The sequence below is a fragment of the Bufo bufo genome, chromosome 11, assembly GCF_905171765.1.
Source record: "Bufo bufo chromosome 11, aBufBuf1.1, whole genome shotgun sequence".
NCBI lineage: Eukaryota > Metazoa > Chordata > Amphibia > Anura > Bufonidae > Bufo > Bufo bufo.
In genome coordinates this window covers 9,371,709-9,393,350 of record NC_053399.1, presented here as the reverse complement: position 1 = coordinate 9,393,350, position 21,642 = coordinate 9,371,709, and positions in this window count along the sequence as shown.

Below are 21,642 nucleotides of genomic sequence, written 5' to 3'. Positions count from 1 at the left end.
CACTGGTGCCAGAGGCGGCACTCAGAGCCCACACTCTGGAATACGTCTATGGTGGACCAATATGCCTTAGGCCTTGTGCACACGACCGTATTTTGTTTCCATGTCCGATCCGTTTTTTTTGCGGATAGGATGCGGACCCAATTCATTTCAATGGGTCCGCAAAAAACGCGGACAGCACACCGTGTGCTGTCCGCATCAGTATGTCCGTTCCGTTGCTCCGCAAAAAAATAGTGCATGTCCTATTTTTTTCTAGTTTGCGGACAAGGATAGGCATTATTACAACGGATCCGCAAAAAAAACGGATGCCATACAGAACGTCATCCGTTTTTTTTTGCGGATCCGCAATTTGCGGATTGCAAAACACATACGGTTGTGTGCATGTAGCCTTAGACTGTTCCTGCCATTCATCAGCGCAGGGCGCTCTATGAACAGCACAGGCAGCGCACTGAATGCAGGCTGTCATAGCTAACTGATAAAGCACATGGACTGTAGTATTCAGGGTAAATTGCCGTCTTGGCGCTTTGCAATAAATACGTGAGTTTTGGGTTGCAGTTTGGGCACTAGGTCTCTAAAAGGTTCGCCATCACTGGTATAGAGACACCCCCTAAGGACAAAGGGAATGGTAATGCACAGCTGTCAATTTATACATTCATTTCCAGAAGGAATAACAGAGTAACTCCACAAGTATGCATTGAAACCAGGAGTGTCATTGCCTCCATCGATGTTGCATTTGGTGAGAATCTCCCTTTAAATGGCGGTTGCAGCCCGGCTTTTACTGACTGTGTACAGTAGCAGTCGTAGCGGGATGTTATTTTTGCATTTGCAGCTAGAAAGTTATTATGCAATAGTTCAGGGGAGAACATTCATGATAGCGATCGCTGCTGCTGACAAGTGACTCGTTCTGTGTATGAGATGAAAACATCCCTTATCATAATGTTTTATCTGCTCATTATCTCAGCATGTAACACTCACCCGGTTTGGCACTTACACTCCAAGTGAATTTTTCATTAATGGAGTTGATGTGCGCTCTCCCTTCCTGTCTTGTTTCAACACTTTGTGTGTGTAATAAAAATAATCTCGCCGAATGAGCAGACTACAAACAGAGAATATTGAATGTCTCCATCCGGCAGAGGCGCTGCTGCTTCCCTGCTCTTCACGTACACATGTAGCAGAGCTGTCACTGCTCTTCTTCGTGTAGGAAGTTGTGTTCTGTTCTTATGGTTGATTGTACAGATTGGGAGGAACTATATACGACGAATCTGCAACTGTGGCTAAAACAAGATACATTGTTTCAAATTGCATTAAAGTTTATGGATAACTCTGGGGGAATTATTTTTTTTTGCATTGCATTCTACTTATTTTGGGTTAAAAATCTGTTTGTTCTTTTTGTCCTTTTTTTTGTCAACGGTTTGTCCTCTACAGCCTTCACTGTCACTGCATCTGCAGATTATTGTGTTTTGTGTCCCAGTGAGTATGTCAGAGAGCTGCTCTGAAGGCCGCGTCTGTAGCCTTGAAAGCGTACCTCAAAAAAAGTCTGCATAATGATTGTGCTTCTTTGTGCAATCATAACTGTGAAGAAATGTGTCTGTTTGGGCTATATCATTCCTCTCATCAGCTGCACAGCTAGATGCATTTCACTCAGAAGCAGGTACTGCATTTCACTGTACTGCTGTGACGTCATTTCCCTTACTTCCCACTAGATTTGTTTTCAGCTCCCACCTCCGGAGGAGAGGGAGATCACATTTACAGAAAGACAGGAGGCTCCTGTAAAGAGCTTCTGTCAGGCTCAGGATCTGAATCAGCTCTGACATGCCCCCACATGCCTTCTCTGTTACTAAGGAAGAATTGTGCCTAGCAACAGGAAGTGAACTGCAAATTAGGTGGAAGTGAGACCCCTAGTGGCCATGACTTTACAGCTTTTTTTTCAGGTGGATGCATGCAGATTTTTTAAATTAAGTGATTTAGAAATATACTTTTTACACCATTCTCTATTAAATGAAATAAAATTGTGTAAAAGTACAGTGACTCTTTAACTCTGAACTCCTGGCAACTTTTAAACACTCATTTATAAGCTAGATTCTTATCACGCTGATCTGAATGCAGCTCCAAGTGCTTAAGAGCTGTTAGGAAAGTGTAAGGCCCCTTTCACACGGGCGAGTTTTCCGCGCGGGTGCAATACGTGACGCGAACGCATAGCACCCGCACTGAATCCTGACCCATTCATTTCAATGGGTCTGTGTACACGAGAGTTGTTTTTCACGCTTCACCTGTGCGTTGCGTGAAAATCGCAGCATGTTCTGTATTCTGCATTTTACACGCAACGCTGGCCTCATAGAAGTGAATTGGGCTGCGTGAAAAACGTGAAGAAAGTGCGGATGCGATACGTTTTTCACTGATGGTTGCTAAGAGATGTTGTTTGTAAACATTCAGTTTTCTATCACGCACGTGAAAAACGCATCAACGCAAGTGCGGATGCGGTGCGAATTTCACGCATGGTTGCTAGGTGACGATCGGGCTGGGGACCCGATCTGTATTATTTTCCCTTATAACATGGTTATAAGGGAAAATAATAGCATTCTGAATACAGAATGCATAGTACAATAGCGCTGGAGGGGTTAAAAATTAAAAAAAATTAACTCACCGAGTCCACTTGATCGCGTAGTTGCCGAGCTCTGTCTTCTTCTGTAATGTTGAGCTGCCGGCTAAGGACCTGTGGTGACGTCACATCACATGATCCAAACGCATGGTCCCTCACCATGGTGATGAACCATGTGATTGGACCATGTGATGAGCACAGTGACATCATCAAAGGTCCTATTCCTGTGCACAGCAAAGAAGAAGACAGAAGAGATGCCGGCTGCGTGATCAAGTGGATTAAGGTGAGTTAAATTTTTTATTATTTTTTTTTTTAACCCCTCCAGCACTATTGTACTATGCAGTCTGTATTCAGAATGCTATTATTTTCCCTTATAACCATGTTATAAGGGAAAATAATACAATCTACAGAACACCGATCCCAAGCCCGAACTTCTGTGAAGAAGATTGGGTTTGGGTACTAAACATGCCGATTTTTCTCACGCGCGTGCAAAACGCATTACAATGTTTTGCACTCGCGTGGAAAAATCGCGCATGTTCCCGCAACGCACCCGGACATTTTTCCGCAACGCCCGTGTGAAACCAGCCTTACAGTTCTGGAATGTATTGGATGACACTGACACCATTATGTCAGTGTTATCCAATACATCCCAGACCTCTAAGGGTTACATAACATCATAAATCAGTATAATGCAATGCGACCCCGGCAGTGCTGGAAGCTCAGGACAGGAGCTGCGCTGCGAGTCCAAAGCGTGGCACTCGCTCGAGTGAAACCAGACATTTTATTCAACTTTTTTTTTTCTTTTTTTTTTTCTTTTTTTTTGAACTTTTGATCCATTGATCACTTATATAACACACTGTTTGGCCTCATGCACACGACCGTTGTGTGTTTTGCTGTCCGCACAAAAAAAACACATATGGCGTCCGTGTGTCTTCTGCAATTTGCAGAACGGCACTGAAAGCCATTGATATAACTGCCTATTCTTGTCCGCAAAACGCACAAGAATAGGACAGGTTATATTTTTTTGGCGGGGCCACGGAACGGAGCAACGGATGCGGACAGCACACGGATGCTGTCCGCATCTTTTGCGGCCCCATTGAAGTGAATGGGTCCGCATCCGAGCTGCAAAAACTGCAGCTCGGATGCGGACCAAAAGCAACGGTCGTGTGCATGAGGCCTTAGGGTATGATCACACAGTGCGGTCGTGATACGGTCGTGATGCAGTTATGCATAGCCGCATCGCGACCACACCGCGTGGTCGTACCCTAAGACTCTTGCATTGCAGGATATCGCACCTCTCCGTTTCACACTGACAGACGGCCTTTAATTCACCCTACAATTCGAACTGATATTTTTTCCGATAGGTGTGGATAGATGCAAACGCAGCAAAATATTTCCGCAGATTCAGATTTTGATCTGGTTTGTGCTGTAGATTTCACTTCTCTACAATAAAGACGGCAAAATACCGCAGCATTTCTATAAGACAAAGCGCACGCTGTGGATTTATCACGTGGAGTATTTCCGCTACACGTGGAAGGGACCCTGTCTATATGTATCTATACGTATCATACTGTCATTTACTGCAGATTTGTGGTGCAGATTCCCTACTGTAATTCCACTGCAAATTCTGTTATGTTGCAGCAATCATTTCTTCATTGTGACCCTGCAAACAGCCCCCCATATCTCAGCTTCCTGCACCCCTGTAAGTGCAATTTGAGGTCTTCGGAGGTTTCTCCGTTTTCAGACATATTTGAATGAAGCGTCTTTGTGTAATACAGAAGCTCAGCAGTCTTCTTCCTCCCAGGATCCTCGCAGCTTTATCCGTGCCTTGCTCCAGGTTAAGGACTTTTATTTCCCTAAAACCACAGAGGAATTGATGAGATTTTGGATTTCAGTTTGCGCTTGACACAAAATGCTAATTCGCCTCATCCCACAAGAGTTGTTATTGTCATCGTCTAAGAAATGTCTAGATTGCATTCCTGGTCCTGGATACTGAGCCGAAATTCAGACCCTGAAAAGTGTAAGAAAGGGGAGAAAAACCGGGGACGATGAATCTTTGGTTCTTCATATTTGATCTAATTGTAAAGAATTCAAAGTATCTATTTGTATCTGGAAAAGCTGCGTGACAACTAGTATGGCTGAAATTAGAGCCCCGCCAAGGGTTGTCACTCCGCTTTGCCAGACTGATACATTATTAGTGATGAGCGGCAGGGGTCATATTCAAATTTGCAATATTTCACAAATATTTTGTAGAATATTCGTTGAATATTCGCAAATTCAAATATTCGTTATATTCTACATTCTTTTTTTTTACTCGAAAATCGGCAAGGTAATGATCACATAATATGCGAATATTACACCATCAATACCGGCATGGGTCAAAAACTAACATATAGCACCATATTCGAAATATTCCCGAATTCTCAAAGTTGCGATATTCACGATAAATATTCGATAATAGATAGATAGATAGATAGATAGATAGATAGATAATAGATAGATAGATAGATAGATATATAGATAATAGATAGATAGATAGATAGATAATAGATAATAGATAATAGATAGATAGATAGATAATAGATAATAGATAGATAGATAGATAGATAGATAGATAATAGATAGATAATAGATAATAGATAGATAATAGATAGATAGATAGATAGATAGATAGATAGATAGATAATAGATAGATAGATAATAGATAGATAGATAATAGATAGATAATAAATAGATAGATAATAGATAGATAGATAGATAGATAGATATGAGATAGATAGATATATAATAGATAGATAGATAGATAGATAGATAGATAGATAATAGATAGATAGATAGATAGATAGATAGATAATAGATAGATAGATAGATAGATAGATATGAGATAGATTATTAGATAGATAGATAGATAGATAGATAGATAGATAAATGGATAGATATGAGATAGATAGATAGGTCCTATACATACTTGCCATATACCGCATAGCTGTGGTGCATACAGGCAGCATGTAGCGCACATAGTAATAGCTGATGGTATGCCGCTAATTACACCCTCCCCCCCCCTCATGCCCCCGACTCCCATATGGGTCCAGTTATCAATGGCCGGCAACTGTAAGAATGAAAGAAATCCCATGAAGCCAGACTGATTGCTGCTAATGAGCAGGTCCTGCCGCAGCTGGGGCACCGGATGGTCTGTGGGTGCCGCCTGTCCGCTCAGGCTGTCAGTGGTCAGCAGCTCTGGTTTCATGGAGGTTCTCTCTTTGTTAAGTGACAGTAATTAGGCGGCTGCATTCCCCGCCAGATAGACCTGAGGGGCGGAATCACTCAATTATACACCTTGTCACCAGGAAAGTCTGCCGTCTGCACAGACATACATGGGAAAGTGGGATCATCCTCCATAGCTGGATGTGACTGCTACCTCTGCACCCCCCAGAGCTGCGCTCCTGCTGCAGTTCATGGGGACAGCGGGGGGTGTATGGAAAAGCTGGGTGTCAGCCACTGCCATTACACACCACTGGGGGGAGCACCCAGCTATCGTGTAATCCAGAAGAGCAAATCTGTGAGATGATTCAGTAGTACACAATGAGGCATCGGAACATAGGAAAGCTGGGTGCCAACCCCACCGGGAGCTGGACGGCGGCCAGACGGGCTACACTCATATATACATCTAGATAGACAGGAGACAGATTGATAGAGAAATACATAGATAATTTTAGCTTTCTCTTATCTATCTATCTAATATCTATCTAATATCCATCTCTTCCATCTATCTATCTATTATCTATCTATCTCATATCTATCTATCTATCTATCTATCTATCTATCTCTTATCTATCTATTATCTATCTATTATCTATCTATCTATCTCTTATCTATCTATCTATCTATCTATCTCTCTATCTATCTATTATCTATCTATCTCTTATCTATCTCTCTATCTATCTATCTATCTATTATCTATCTATCCATATCTATCTATTATCTATCTATCTATCTATCTATCTATCTATCTATCTATCTATCTATCTATTATCTATCTATCTCATATCTATCTATCTATCTATCTATCTATTATCTATTATCTATTATCTATCTCTTATCTATCTATCTCTTATCTATCTATCTATCTATCTATCTATCTATCTATTATCTATCTATCTATCTATCTCTTATCTATCTATCTATCTATCTATTATCTATCTATATATCTATCTATCTATCTATCTATTATCTATTATCTATCTATCTATCTATTATCTATCTATCTCTCTCTCTCTCTATCTATTATCTATCTATCTATCTATCTATCTATCTATCTATCTATCTATCTCTCTATCTATCTCTCTATCCGTATGATGGTTAATCTGGGGCTCCCTCGGTTTCTCCATCTGGAGGGGTTGAATACATATGGGCTCAGTGGGTTTAACCCTTTGGCCCTGAAGACCACATCTGTCAGTCGGCAGAGAGGCGCACATTGTATCCTGATGCTGGGAGCGTCCATCACAAACCAGTAACCCTCTGCCTGTTCACTTGATGCTACAAGCCTGAGCCTCCTCCTCCCTCCCGTCCACCCCTGGCCCCTGCGCCCGTCCTGACAAGCTGTGCATTATACCTGGTTTATAATATTCATATCCACAGGTCTAAAAGAGAAATCTCCCAAAACAGCCGCATGCTCTAATGCTATATCAGAGGGGTGAGATCTTCTTCAGTCATCGATATGTATTGACTGTAAGGCTGCGTTCACACTGGCAGAAAAGCCGCGTCCTTCCCGTAAATATTATATTCATTGGGTAGGTTGTGAAACTTGCCATTTACACACTGTTAAAAACAAAGTGTTCTGAAATGTACTTATATAGTATGGCGCCACCTTGTGTTTAAAGTGTATAGTAATGTGCACGTCCACCTAGGAGAGCAGGTGGACACACATGCTCAGTCCCACTCCTCACAGCTGGGTATCTGTATAGTGATCCTCTGCTCACCGCAGGGCAGCCAATAGGAATAGCTTTCAGTTCTACTGGTCAGGAAGAAGCAGCGTGTCAGTATACGTGAGAGGGGAGATAGAAATGGATGGTATTGTCAGCTGCCAGTGGGGGAAAATAGTGATTCTGTCCAGAGCCTTCCGCAGCAGCACCACAGGGGACACATGGGTCAAAATAGATAAGGTACAAAGGTACTTTGTATGATAGAGACATGTGAGAACCCCTTTAAGAGGGTCTAGTGGACTCTGTGGAGAAGAAGAAGAAGCACAGAAGTCATGAAGAGGAAGCCATGATTTCATTTTTGCTTTTTTTAGGCTGTTTATTGCTGACTTTATGTAGGTGTATATCGGTATTGTGCATGTTGTGATGGTTAAATTAATAATGTGGGGTCTATGGTACGGTACATAGGTTTAATTAAGGGGTATTTTTGAGAAAAAGAAAAAAGTTTTTATTTTTGCAATATCGTTATTTATAGTACATAAGGCCGAAAAAAGACATCTGTCCATCCAGTTCGGCCTGTCATCCTGGAAGTTGATCCAGAGGAAGGCAAAAAAAACTGTGAGGTAGAAGCCAATTTTGCCCACTTTAGGGGAAGTTTCTACCAGGATTTGAACTCACATCCTTCTGGATTAAAGGCAAGGCACTTAACCACTTAGCTATAATAGCTACATAGAGGTTTACAAAAATGTAACAATATTACATAGAACTTTTCTCTGATACTTATAGACCTTTAGGAATGACAGCCCTGGGGACTTCATTTGGTAATGTAATGCTGAGATGATGTCACTGTATGACATCATCACATTCCGACCAGTGTGCTCATCTACTATAACATGAAAGAATAACGCCAACTCTAGCAATCATGTCATCAGCCAGAGTTGAGCGAATCGAAGCAAACAAAGTTGAATTAGATCCAAAGTTTAGGAAAAGTCTGATTCACTGCAAAGCCGAATTTCCTCGCACTTCGTGGACAACGAATCGATTTTCCCTAAAATGGTGACTGAAAATAAAAAAAATTATACTCACCTCCACCACTTGCTCGCGGAGAGGCCGTCCGCTTCCATCTTGATTGAAGAAAACCCGACAAAGGACCTGTGGCGAGTGTGAAGAAGTCACTATGTGGTCATGCTACTTGCTCGCGGTGATGTCATCATGCTCGCTGCAGGTCCTTTGACGGGTTTTCTTCAATCAAGATGGGAGCGGATGGGGTGGAGGTAAGAATATATATATATATATTTTTTAACATCAGATTAACCCCCTGAACACCAAAATGTCAGTCTCAAATGCTGCAATCAGTGTTGAACACGGCATTTGAGGGGTTAAATGTCGGGAGTTGGGCACGATCGAATTAAATTTCTTGGTGAAGTGTGGCACTTTGATAATCACAGGTTTGCGGTACTGTGACTATGTATTACAGACATCGGTGCCCAAAAAAAATCACTTTTACAGGGGCAGGGGCAGACTGGCCATAGACCCAACAGGGAAATTTCCATGTGGGCTGAGGTTCACTTTCTTGTATCACTTCTGGCACCTGTTTAGGTATATATAGTCGCGCTCTGTAACCATGCAATAGCCTGACGAAGGTAACAGATCGTCACCGAAACGTGTTGCTATTTTATTGTATTTCTTAATAAAACATCCTTCTTTGGGGTCCTCCGGTGCAGCGCACCCTTTTTTTTTCCTGCTCACTAGCAATCTCCTCCACGTGGTCCTTCTGGCGTCCTCTGAGACTTGTCCAGCTACGGGTGCAGCAGCAGGGCATCTCTCCGCTCTTCTCTAGAGTTGTGCCTAGCCTACACAACAACATTGGGTAAGGTGCATCCGCCCTTATCCTGAAGGTACTGTGTGTATTATCCCTGTACTGTGACATCACTGTGTGTATTATCCCTGTACTGTGACATCACTGTGTGTATTATCCCTGTACTGTGACATCACTGTGTGTATTATCCCTGTACTGTGACATCACTGTGTGTATTATCCCTGTACTGTGACATCACTGTGTGTATTATCCCTGTACTGTGACATCACTGTGTGTATTATCCCTGTACTGTGACATCACTGTGTTATTATCCCTGTACTGTGACATCACTGTGTGTATTATCCCTGTACTGTGACATCACTGTCTGTATTATCCCTGTACTGTGACATCACTGTGTTATTATCCCTGAACTGTGACATCACTGTGTGTATTATCCCTGTACTGTTATATAACTGTGTGTATTATCCCTGTACTGTGACATCACTGTGTTTATTATACCTGTACTGTGACATCACTGTGTTTATTATACCTGTACTGTGACATCACTGTGTTATTATCCCTGTACTGTGACATCACTGTGTGTATTATCCCTGTACTGTGACATCACTGTGTTTATTATCCCTGTACTGTGACATCACTGTGTTTATTATCCCTGTGCTGTGACATCACTGTGTTTATTATCCCTGTACTGTGACATCACTGTGTTTATTATCTCTGTACTGTGACATCACTGTGTGTATTATCCCTGTACTGTGACATCACTGTGTTTATTATCTCTGTACTGTGACATCACTGTGTTTATTATCCCTGTACTGTGACATCACTGTGTGTATTATCTCTGTACTGTGACATCACTGTGTTTATTATCCCTGTACTGTGACATCACTGTGTTTATTATCTCTGTACTGTGACATCACTGTGTTTATTATCTCTGTACTGTGACATCACTGTGTTTATTATCCCTGTACTGTGACATCACTGTGTGTATTATCGTTGTACACTGACATCACTGTGTGTATTATCTCTGTACTGTGACAACACTGTGTTTATTATCCCTGTACTGTGACATCACTGTGTTTATTATCCCTGTACTGTGACATCACTGTGTTTATTATCTCTGTACTGTGACATCACTGTGTGTATTATCTCTGTACTGTGACATCACTGTGTTTATTATCCCTGTACTGTGCATCACTGTGTTTATTATCTCTGTACTGTCACATCACTGTGTTTATTATCCCTGTACTGTGACATCACTGTGTTTATCTCTGTACTGTGACATCACTGTGTTTATTATCTCTGTACTGTGACATCACTGTGTTTATTATCCCTGTACTGTGACATCACTGTGTTTATTATCCCTGTACTGTGACATCACTGTGTCTATTATCCCTGTACTGTGACATCACTGTGTGTATTATCCCTGTACTGTGACATCACTGTGTGTATTATCCCTGTGCTGTGACATCACTGTGTGTATTATCCCTGTACTGTGACATCACTGTGTGTGTTATCCCTGTACTGTGACATCACTGTGTGTATTATCCCTGTGCTGTGACATCAGTGTGTTTATTATCCCTGTGCTGTGACATCACTGTGTTTATTATCCCTGTACTGTGACATCACTGTGTTTATTATCTCTGTACTGTGACATCACTGTGCGTGTTATCCCTGTACTGTGACATCACTGTGTGTATTATCCCTGTGCTGTGACATCACTGTGTTTATTATCCCTGTACTGTGACATCACTGGTTGTATTATCCCTGTACTGTGACATCACTGTGTTTATTATTTCTGTACTGTGACATCACTGTGTTTATTATCCCTGTACTGTCACATCACTGTGTTTATTATCTCTGTACTGTGACATCACTGTGTTTATTATCTCTGTACTGTGACATCACTGTGTTTATTATCCCTGTACTGTGACATCACTGTGTTTATTATACCTGTACTGTGACCTCACTGTGTTTATTATCTCTGTACTGTGACATCACTGTGTTTATTATCCCTGTACTGTGACATCACTGTGTTTATTATACCTGTACTGTGACCTCACTGTGTTTATTATCTCTGTACTGTGACATCACTGTGTTTATTATCCCTGTACTGTGACATCACTGTGTTTATTATCCCTCTACTGTGACATCACTGTGTTTATTATCCCTGTACTGTCACATCACTGTGTTTATTATCTCTGTACTGTGACATCACTGTGTTTATTATCTCTGTACTGTGACCTCACTGTGTTTATTATCTCTGTACTGTGACATCACTGTGTTTTTTATCCCTGTACTGTGACATCCCTGTGTTTATTATCCCTCTACTGTGACAACACTGTATGTATTTTCCCTGTACTGTGACATCACTGTGTGTATTATCCCTGTACTGTGACATCACTGTGTCTTTTATCTCTGTACTGTGACATCACTGTGTGTGTTATCACTGTACTGTGACATCACTGTGTTTATTATCCCTGTGCTGTGACATCACTATGTTTAATAACCCTGTACTGTGACATCACTGTGTTTATTATCCCTGTACTGTGACATCACTGTTTATTATCTCTGTACTGTGACATCACTGTGTCTATTATCTCTGTACTGTGACATCACTGTGTGTATTATCTCTGTGCTGTGACATCACTGTGTTTATTATCTCTGTACTGTGACATCACTGTGTTTATTATCGCTGTACTGTGACATCACTGTGTTTATTATCTCTGTACTGTGACATCACTGTGTGTATTATCTCTGTGCTCTGACATCACTGTGTGTATTTTCCCTGTACTGTGACATCACTGTTTATTATCTCTGTACTGTGACATCACTGTGTTTATTATCCCTGTACTGTGACATCACTGTGTCTATTATCTCTGTACTGTGACATCACTGTGTCTATTATCTCTGTACTGTGACATCACTGTGTTTATTATCTCTGTACTGTGACATCACTGTGTTTATTATCCCTGTACTGTGACATCACTGTGTCTATTATCTCTGTACTGTGACATCACTGTGTCTATTATCTCTGTACTGTGACATCACTGTGTTTATTATCTCTGTACTGTGACATCACTGTGTTTATTATCTCTGTACTGTGACATCACTGTGTTTATTATCTCTGTACTGTGACATCACTGTGTGTATTATCCCTGTACTGTGACATCACTGTGTGTATTATCTCTGTACTGTGACATCACTGTGTGTATTATCTCTGTACTGTGACATCACTGTGTGTATTATCTCTGTACTGTGCCATCACTGTGTGTATTATCTCTGTACTGTGACATCACTGTGTGTATTATCTCTGTACTGTGACATCACTGTGTTTATTATCCCTGTACTGTGACATCACCGTGTTTATTATCTCTGTACTGTGACATCACTGTGTTTATTATCTCTGTACTGTGACATCACTGTGTTTATTATCTCTGTACTGTGACATCACTGTGTTTATTATCTCTGTACTGTGACATCACTGTGTTTATTATCCCTGTACTGTGACATCACTGTGTTTATTATCTCTGTACTGTGACATCACTGTGTTTATTATCTCTGTACTGTGACATCACTGTGTTTATTATCTCTGTACTGTGACATCACTGTGTGTATTATCTCTGTACTGTGACATGGCTAGTTCTTACACCCCACAGGCTCTCTTCCCCGTTCTGTCTTTCATGGTAAGGGCTCATACCCACGAACGTAAGGGCTCTGTGCCCGTGCTGCGGCCCGCATATGGCGGTTCCGCAATACATGGGTCACCAGCTGTGTGCATTCTGCATCACGGATGCGGACCCATTCACTTGGATAGGTCTAAAAATCCGGAGATGCGGTGCGGAAGCACGGATCAAAACCCCACGGAAGCACTTCGGAGTGCTTCTGTGAATGGGTCCGCGATTCGCATATGGCTTCCCCACGGTCGGTGCCCGTGCATTGCGGACCACAGCACGAGCACGGACCCCTTACATTCGAGCGCATGAGCCCTTATTGGATTCTAAGGTCACTACTGGTGAATAAACCCATCAGACGGCCTAAGTGGAGGACGCAGGTAGTGAAGAGCCCGATGATGTACAGGAGAGGAGGCGATGAGACCCCCGGACACAGATTTCATTTTGCATTCATGTTCTAAATTGCACTGGAGAAATGACAGCTGGAAGCTGATTACTGGTGATGAGCTGCACCACAAACCTCTCCCAATACATTCATTACAAAGGCAAAATTGGCACAGAATTGAGAAAGATGTCCTGCCAAAAAATATATACAGTATATGTTTTAGCAAATTTTCTTCAGCCCGGTATCTGATGGTCCGGCACCCTCAAGACTACAATAATTCCTCAAGTCTATAATTATCTGGAAAGAAGAAGGTTTTTATATCTTGGTAATAAAAACATATAAAGAGGCCTTCAGGGATCTGAAAAAAAGGGTCTGTTTTATCTTCCAGAAATAGCGCCACCTCTGTCCGTGGCCATGTCCGGTACTGCAGCTCATCCACATTCCAGGGAATCACAATACTGGATAAGAGTGGCGCAGTTTCTTAAAAAAAAAAAAAATAAAAAAATTTTAAAAAAAAAATAAATAAAAAAAAATTTTGGAATCCTGCGCAATCTCTTAATAATCCAGTCTTGTTGTGATGTAATGCAGAGATGATGTCACTCTATGACATCACCACTTCCCAACCACCTAGTATCATCTGGAGGTGTTACTTGGGACTCCAAAACAAATATGTAGGTGCACTGTTCATGGCACTGCTGTCCGTTAATGTAGCAGAGGAGCCTCTGGGCCCCTTCATGCACTGGGTAGGTTCATGTAAATGTGGTCCCAAGGGGGTGTATCTGGAAATCCCAGACAAATGGTCCTGGCTGACAAAATTTTGGATCCAAAGGAGTGTAATCAGGAAGCTTAGGATGAGGATCTTTTCTACTGGCCATACTAGTGTCCTAGTTATGTCTGCTTCTGGAAGAGCCAATATGGCTTCCTCGGGGGTTGTCCTCCATCTTTCTTAAAGCTGTACAGGAGAAAAATATATTAGAGATTCAGAAAACTGAGTGACAACCCTTCTGGGAGCTGAAATTGTGGCCACATTGGTTGTCACCAGAGCCATTATTGAAGTAGATGGGCCCCAGTGCAAAATCTGTGGCCCCTACCTACTATATGCCACTTATAATGCTGGTGTGTTCTCATAGGACTGAGCATCCATTAGGGCCCATATGTATCTGATACCCCCGCAGGCCTTACAGCTATACCCTTGATTCCCACCCAGCTTTCCCAGGAACAGATGTAAACATGATATACGGAATGCCTGTATTTCCCTGTCCCTTAGACATTGCCTCCTGTTCATCCTCTTCACACGCCTGCACTGCACTTACCTGTATGTCACGGATAGAAAAATGAGGACGCGCTGCGAGCATTACCCCGGAGGATAACGTGTGGGATTTCTACAGGATTTTGATGCTTTGTTTTTTTTGTTTTTTTACTATTTTTGAAAATAAAATCTTACATGACCTATTCACAGCTTCGAGATTAAAATAGTCCACGCTAAATCTCACAAGGACGGCGTTATTTTAGTCACAAGCCAGAACCTGCAATAACTCACCCGGCGTTCTGCTGTATACGTGGTGTTACAATGCAGGTCAGCCGCCAAACCGGATTGTGCGCTTTCTACTTAAAGGGACAGGTTCAAGAAAAGAATAGAACAAAAGCTAGTATTTAAAAATAAATAAATAATAGAAATAGTCCGTAGGGCTGCAAAGAAAACGCATGTATTCATTCAAGAGCATGGAGATGACAGAGCACCCTCAGCTCTAGAAGACTCCACCCCTTATTCCTCAGGGGCGGGAACCTGCAGAACTCTTCTCCTCCACGAGGAGCACTATATGAGTAACAAAAGATAATGGGTAACTAGTATTCTGTCCCGTTTTAGGGTGTGTGTGTAAAGGGGTGGGGTATTGGCTTCTGGAGCTGTAAGAGCTGCTGTTATGGTGCCCCCTGTCTACAATGTATGGTATGACATTCTGAGTTCTAAAAAAAAGTAATTTAGTTTTAGTTTTAGATGGGGGAGCATTGAGCATTTTCATTGAAAGACTTCCACCCCCCGCCCCCCCAAAAAAATTAAGAATGGGCAGAAGAAGAAAGCTAAATGCACTGAATGGCTCTGAAGACACCAACATTGAACCTTTTCAGTATCCTAGACCACCAGGGATATAACTACTTACTTACCTCTTCAGTACCCCGCACCACCAGAATGTGCATATTAACTCCTTAACTACCCAGGGCCCCCACTGTTGTTACTATTGATTACCCTAGCCTACCAGGATACAAATATTAACCCCTCCAAACCCCTACAAAGCCCTTCACCACTAGAAATGTATCAATGAACCTATTAATTCTTTAAACCCCTTTGCTACTTTAGACCACCAGAGATGGTGTCTTTAGAACCGTACTTTAGTGATGTACCTGTTATCTCCTTCCGACCCCTAGACCCACAGAGATGCGTTCTTAGACCTATTCAGAGCAAATATCATGACCTTACTGTGTCTTGAGCAGGTGGGACAGAGAAAATGAAAGGCTGGGCTCTTTTACTACTCTAGACCACCAGGGATGTACCTATTTCCTATAAATGTATTAATTACCCTAGACCCCAAAATGTACTAATTACCCCCTTCCTATTCTAGACCCCCAGGGGCAAGAGAACCTCTTCACCACCCTGGTCCACCAGGATAAACCTATACAGGCATTTCTACCCTTATAATGCCACTGATATACCTACTGAACCCTTCACCACTAACTATTTACCCATTAACCTATTATTCCCTAGACCACCAGGCATAATACCATAAACCACTTCAGTGCTCTAGTGCACCACGGACGTACCTCCTATTAATGCCTTTACTACCCTAGACTACCAATGATGTACTTGTTATCCCCCTTACATCCCTAGAGCACTAGGGATGCATCCGTTAACCCTTTCAAGCCATTGATAGTGGTCATTGCAGAGTGCAGCCCCCTTACAACGCGTGTTCGCTGTTACATCCCTGCCTCTTACATATTCAAGGTGGTCATCTCTGCCCCCAGCGATGTAGCTGACCAAACTAAACAGGGCACTGCCCAGCAAGCTCACCGCCGGCAGTACTTCCGTAGTCATTAATAACTAAGCCCATTGGGAAACTGGTTTCACTATAATTCCCTTTTAATCGCTCTCTGCATAAAACCAGTTCGGCAGAAGTTTACATTGTGTCCAGGCATGAATGTAAATCAGTGCGCAACAACGTAACTTTGCAACTACAGCAATGGACGTGTGATCATCATTAACCCCTTCACAGCTGCTAATGTCAGGAAACGAGACATTCCGCTGTAATGGACACGACACAGAGATGTAATGAGCTGTCATTTTAAAGAGCTATAGGATACCTTGACTCCCCCCCGACCCCCGTGGACGCTGGTGTGAACTGCCCATGTTTCGACAAGTGGGAAACTTGTCTTTCTGGTGTCATCGGTGAATCTGTAGTGTTGTTAACCCCTCATGTGCCACATGTATTGTATTCAGAAACGGCATCCTTATGTCTGCATGTTATGGAGCAACAAGAGCATAAGGCAAAGCGCCATATTTAAAAAGCGTCCAACAAAAGTTGCACTTTTTTTTTGCGCAAGCTACTCTTTGTGCAATTTTCTTTACCCCTTTTAAAAAACGTGGTCGGGGCTACTGGGAGGTGAAATACTTTAATGTGCGCTAGAACCTGGACTGGAAGTATGACATGCACGTCACATCTCCGGTCCAGCGGGGACCAAAATCTCGCCGATGGAATCAGGGGGTGCTGGTCAGGGGGGTAGCTAAAGGCTCATGGGACCTGGTGCAAGAGCTTAGCTTGGGCCCCCCTTCCCTCAGTGCACATACCCTTCGTAGTGCCTGAAGCGAAAATGAAAACGGCAACCCCCCCCCATGCCAAATTTTTGCTGCATAAGGGTCTTTAGGCCCCCTCAGGCTCCTGGGCCCGGTAGCGACTGCCCCATAGTTATGCCCCTTGTGACAGTGACAGGTGAGTCTTTTTTTTTTTAACCCCTGCAGCCTGCCTGGCCACCTGAAAAGGGTCTCAGAGAACCCCTTTAACACTTTCCCTTAAATGTCATATGTGTTTCAGTCTGATAATCCAGACCGTCTGCTAATCCGGCATCTCTCATGTCTGGTTAAAGTGACATTCCTCTTAGGCCTCATGCACACGGCCGTTGTGCGGCTGTTTTCCGTGCATTGGGGACCGCAATTGCGATCCCCCAATGCACGGGCGACATCCTTGCATCGGGCCGGACCCATTCAACTCGAATGGGTCCGTGGTCTGTCCTCACCGCAAAAAAAATATGACACGTCATATTTATTTGCGGTGCGGAACAACGGAAAGAAAAACCACGGAAGCGCTCCGTAGTGCTTCCGGTGTTCCGTTCTGTAACTCCGTTCCGCATCTCCGGAATTGCGGACCCATTCAAGTGAATGGGTCCGCATCCCGTTTGCGGGCCCTAATACGGCCACGGCCGCCCAACGGCCGCGTGCATGAGGCCTTAGATATTTACCTATAGTTTACCCGTGGAATGTTCCTACTTCTCTCTGCTGTATTTAGCAGCGTGCAGAAAATAATCCCCCCCCCCCCCCATGGAACTCAATGGGAATGACTCTGTGGGAGCCGTTGGATTCATCTTCCAAAGAACCACAGACCTTGGAAAGAAAAATCGCTCAGAAAGCTGTTGTATTTTCCTCTGCTGCCTACTACATTTATGGAAAAATATTTTCCCTTTGCCCAAGTGTCACTCCGAACTGCTAAGAGTGGCAGGTCTCCCAGATCTTCCAGCCAAGCTCCCGCTACATGGTCTGCTCTAGTATTAGCGCTCCCATCATCAGCCTACTTAGGTGCCGCTGATCTCTGCCTCGCTTTACGTGTTTTCCGTTAAAGGGAATCTATCAGCAGTTTTAACAATGCTAAACTACTGACTGCACTAGGCATGGAGCTCGGGAGAGCAGGGCAAACATACTTTTGTGGAGCTTTCATTATCAGGAGTGGTGAAAACATGAAATGTTATCCTGTCGGATTCTGATTTCCCAAGCGTCCTCTAGGTGGACCTTCACGGTGAAGTGCTCTCTGCATTGATCTGCTACAAAGCCTCTCCCCATTGCTCTGAGTGACAGCTTTAATATCCAACCAGAAGACCAATACAGCTAATAGAGGAGACAGCCCTAAACTGGCATGAGTGACATCATCGTACCAGGTGCAGTGACATCACTGTTCATCTCTGCAATAATCTGCTCTACTTTATAGCTTCAGCCATGGTCCACCACTAGGCCTCATTGTCGGCCTAATGACTGTCCACAGATATCCAGCACCTATCGTGGTGACCTCATTAACACAAGGAAATTCTGAAAGATCTATTTTTCTGGGAAGATTTGGTGAAATGAGATCCAGGAGATTAGAGGCTGTCATATGAAGAAGAGACCTGGTCTAAATCTCGACTTCAGTGTCATGTGAGCGTGCATAGTTTCAGCTCCAGTGAATAGACGGCCGCACCGAGGATGAGTCTTCTGCAGGAAGATACCTGCTGGGTCTTGTCTGCCAGTGTTGGACTCATGAATGAATACACAACAACCCAATCAATCAAGCAGTGTTTGCTTTCGCCCCGGGTTTAGGTGAGGTCTGGTATGAAATGACCATACCTGTCAAGTATGCAGCATTTATAGCCAAGAAAATGTCTGAGGGTGAGAAAATACTCTGCGGGCTTGTGGAGGCTGGTGGTAGGCTGATTGCAGCTTCCTTCTTCCCAAGAGCAAAAGTCAGGCTCCTACCAGGCTTGTGGACCTATACAAGCTTATAGTTTAGAGGACTCCTATGTGTGTTGGCAGGAGAGCCGCATTATTACAGAGCATCATGCAGGCATCGCGTCACTCCAACAGAAAGTTAAGGTGGCCATATATCTTCAATAGCAGCCAACAGCTGTTTTGGCCCAAACCCATGATGTGTTCATCGACGTGTATGACTCCTCTAGCAGTTGCTTATCTCTTCTCGGAAAAAAAGTATTGGGCATGTAAAATTCAACATGCCCCATCCTTCTTTCCAGTGACGTCATCTGTTGGGGGAGAGTCAGAACACCCCTATAAACATAAGATCATCGAGGAGCCTTGCCAAATTTAGCTAACTCTACTCTAATGAGTATGGGCACCTTTAAGATCGACCACCAAGGAGGCAGTCAGTGTGAATTAGTAGTCTTCTAATTTATCACTGATGTTGTGGACTACATGTGCCACCATGCTTTGCCCTACTTGAGGAAATCAACAATGGTTCTTCAAATTGTCGTTGACCTCAGCTCCTGGTAAGTGGAAGACCTACCAGAAAGAGTTTTCTGATGGTATAAATACCGTAAATTGACCCAGATGAGGTTCTGGTTGGATAAAGCAACAAACCTATCAATAGGAGTTGGGGTAGAAAAGTGAGAACCCTTCCTATTTTAGACCTCATGTGGTTGAGGAACTGAGTGACAAACCTATGGTATGGTTTTCAAGAACTAAGAAGTTAAAGGGCATCTAGACTCACCAACATTCAAGAAGCCACTAAAGCTGGCCATATACTTGTCTTGTCCACAGCTACTATTCCCGACTTCACCATGGGTAGAGTCCACACCAGATAGGTCTGGGACAAAGAATCCAGCATATTGAAATCTAGTATGACCAATTATTCTATCCCCCATCAGGGAAGGGTCCGAACACCTCCTTAAACATTAGGTCTGGTTCTGCCAACATGTGTGCAATATGTATGTCCAGCTTAACGTTGCACCTGGGGTTGGCTACATTTCCATTCACCAATCACCAATTCAATGGATAGGGAATAACCGCTAAATAGGTGGAGATCTGACTGCTGGGACCCCAACGATCACAAAAACAGAGGTCCTGTATCATCTTTTGAATCAAGCACTGGTCAAATATGCGCACCACCAGTCCGTACAAGGAGGATAACTGTTCAAGGCATAATGTGTGGAGGGGTATTGTGTATGATCAGCCAGCTCTCCATTCAAATGGAGGAGATGGGCCTTCTGTTCTCATGATCGGTGGAAGCCCATCAGTCGGAACCCCCCAACTAGTGGATTGGGAATAACTAGTTGTGACCAGAATAGCTCTTTAAGTACAACACTACTGGGATACAAATCAGGGGTATAGCTATTGATTGGCTCATTGGGTGCCTACATGCCAATTTTCCTTGGTTAGGGAATTTTGATTCAGGACCAGGGCAGCAAATGGAACCTTGCCCCAGTGGTGAAAGGTGCATAGGGAGACCAACCCAAGGGTCACTTTTCTTAATGAGGGTATGCAGGGCAGCCAGAAGAAAAAGGTAATAGCTAATTTTATTATTATGGTGTTGATCTCCTGCAGACCTCAACAACATCCTTTCTCTTTCATCAAGGAAAGGCTGACGCCATCATCTCTGATTTCCAAATCTGGAGGCTAAAAAAGACAGCGAGGAACCACTGGTGAAAAGAATGCAGACAAAAAAAAAAGATGTAAAACTATCTGCAAAGACTACGACAATAATGTCTGGAGGACCTAGCATATGGCACGTCTGATAAACTATTGGATTTCACCTCCGTAAAGTTGGAAATTATATGTTGGTGGAGGAAAAAGGGCCAAGTTTATTAATGCAGCGAAATAGAAGCTTTGCTTGTGCCCAAACGCGAATCATTCGACACCAGATGTTGACGTTACCATCCAGATTGAAGGTGATGATAGCTGTCGCTTCCGATCTGCTGCAAATTCATCCTTCTGCTGCAACTGATAGGTGTTTATGTGGCCTGATTTTGCAGGACAGAAAGGGCCTCAACGTGTACTTTGGTCGGATTTGTAAATGCAGTCATCACTCACAGCCAATGCACCAAGGACATCGTCCAATTGGCCAATCTCAGTAGTAGGGGACCTTCTGGTAGGCCCAGGTTCTCTCCCCCAACCTCATCTATCATGTCCATGCACATTAGGTTCTTGGCTGCTTCTACCAAAAAACGTGGGATTGGCTGACAATAATCTAATATATATAAAGATCTTAAGACCCAAAGATCCAATAGAAGGCATCAATTGAAAACCAATGCTTTCCATTAGGATCAGCGTGCCGGACCCGTCTCTGCCCGATATCATCTGTCAAGGGAGAGTTGGGAGTTCTCCATCCACATTAGATTCTTGGCTGCTGCCACCAAAAATGTGGGTTTGGCTGACAATAGTCTAATATACATGAGGACCTTAAGACCCAAAGGTCTAGTAGAAGACATCTGAATTGGAAATCATTAAAGTC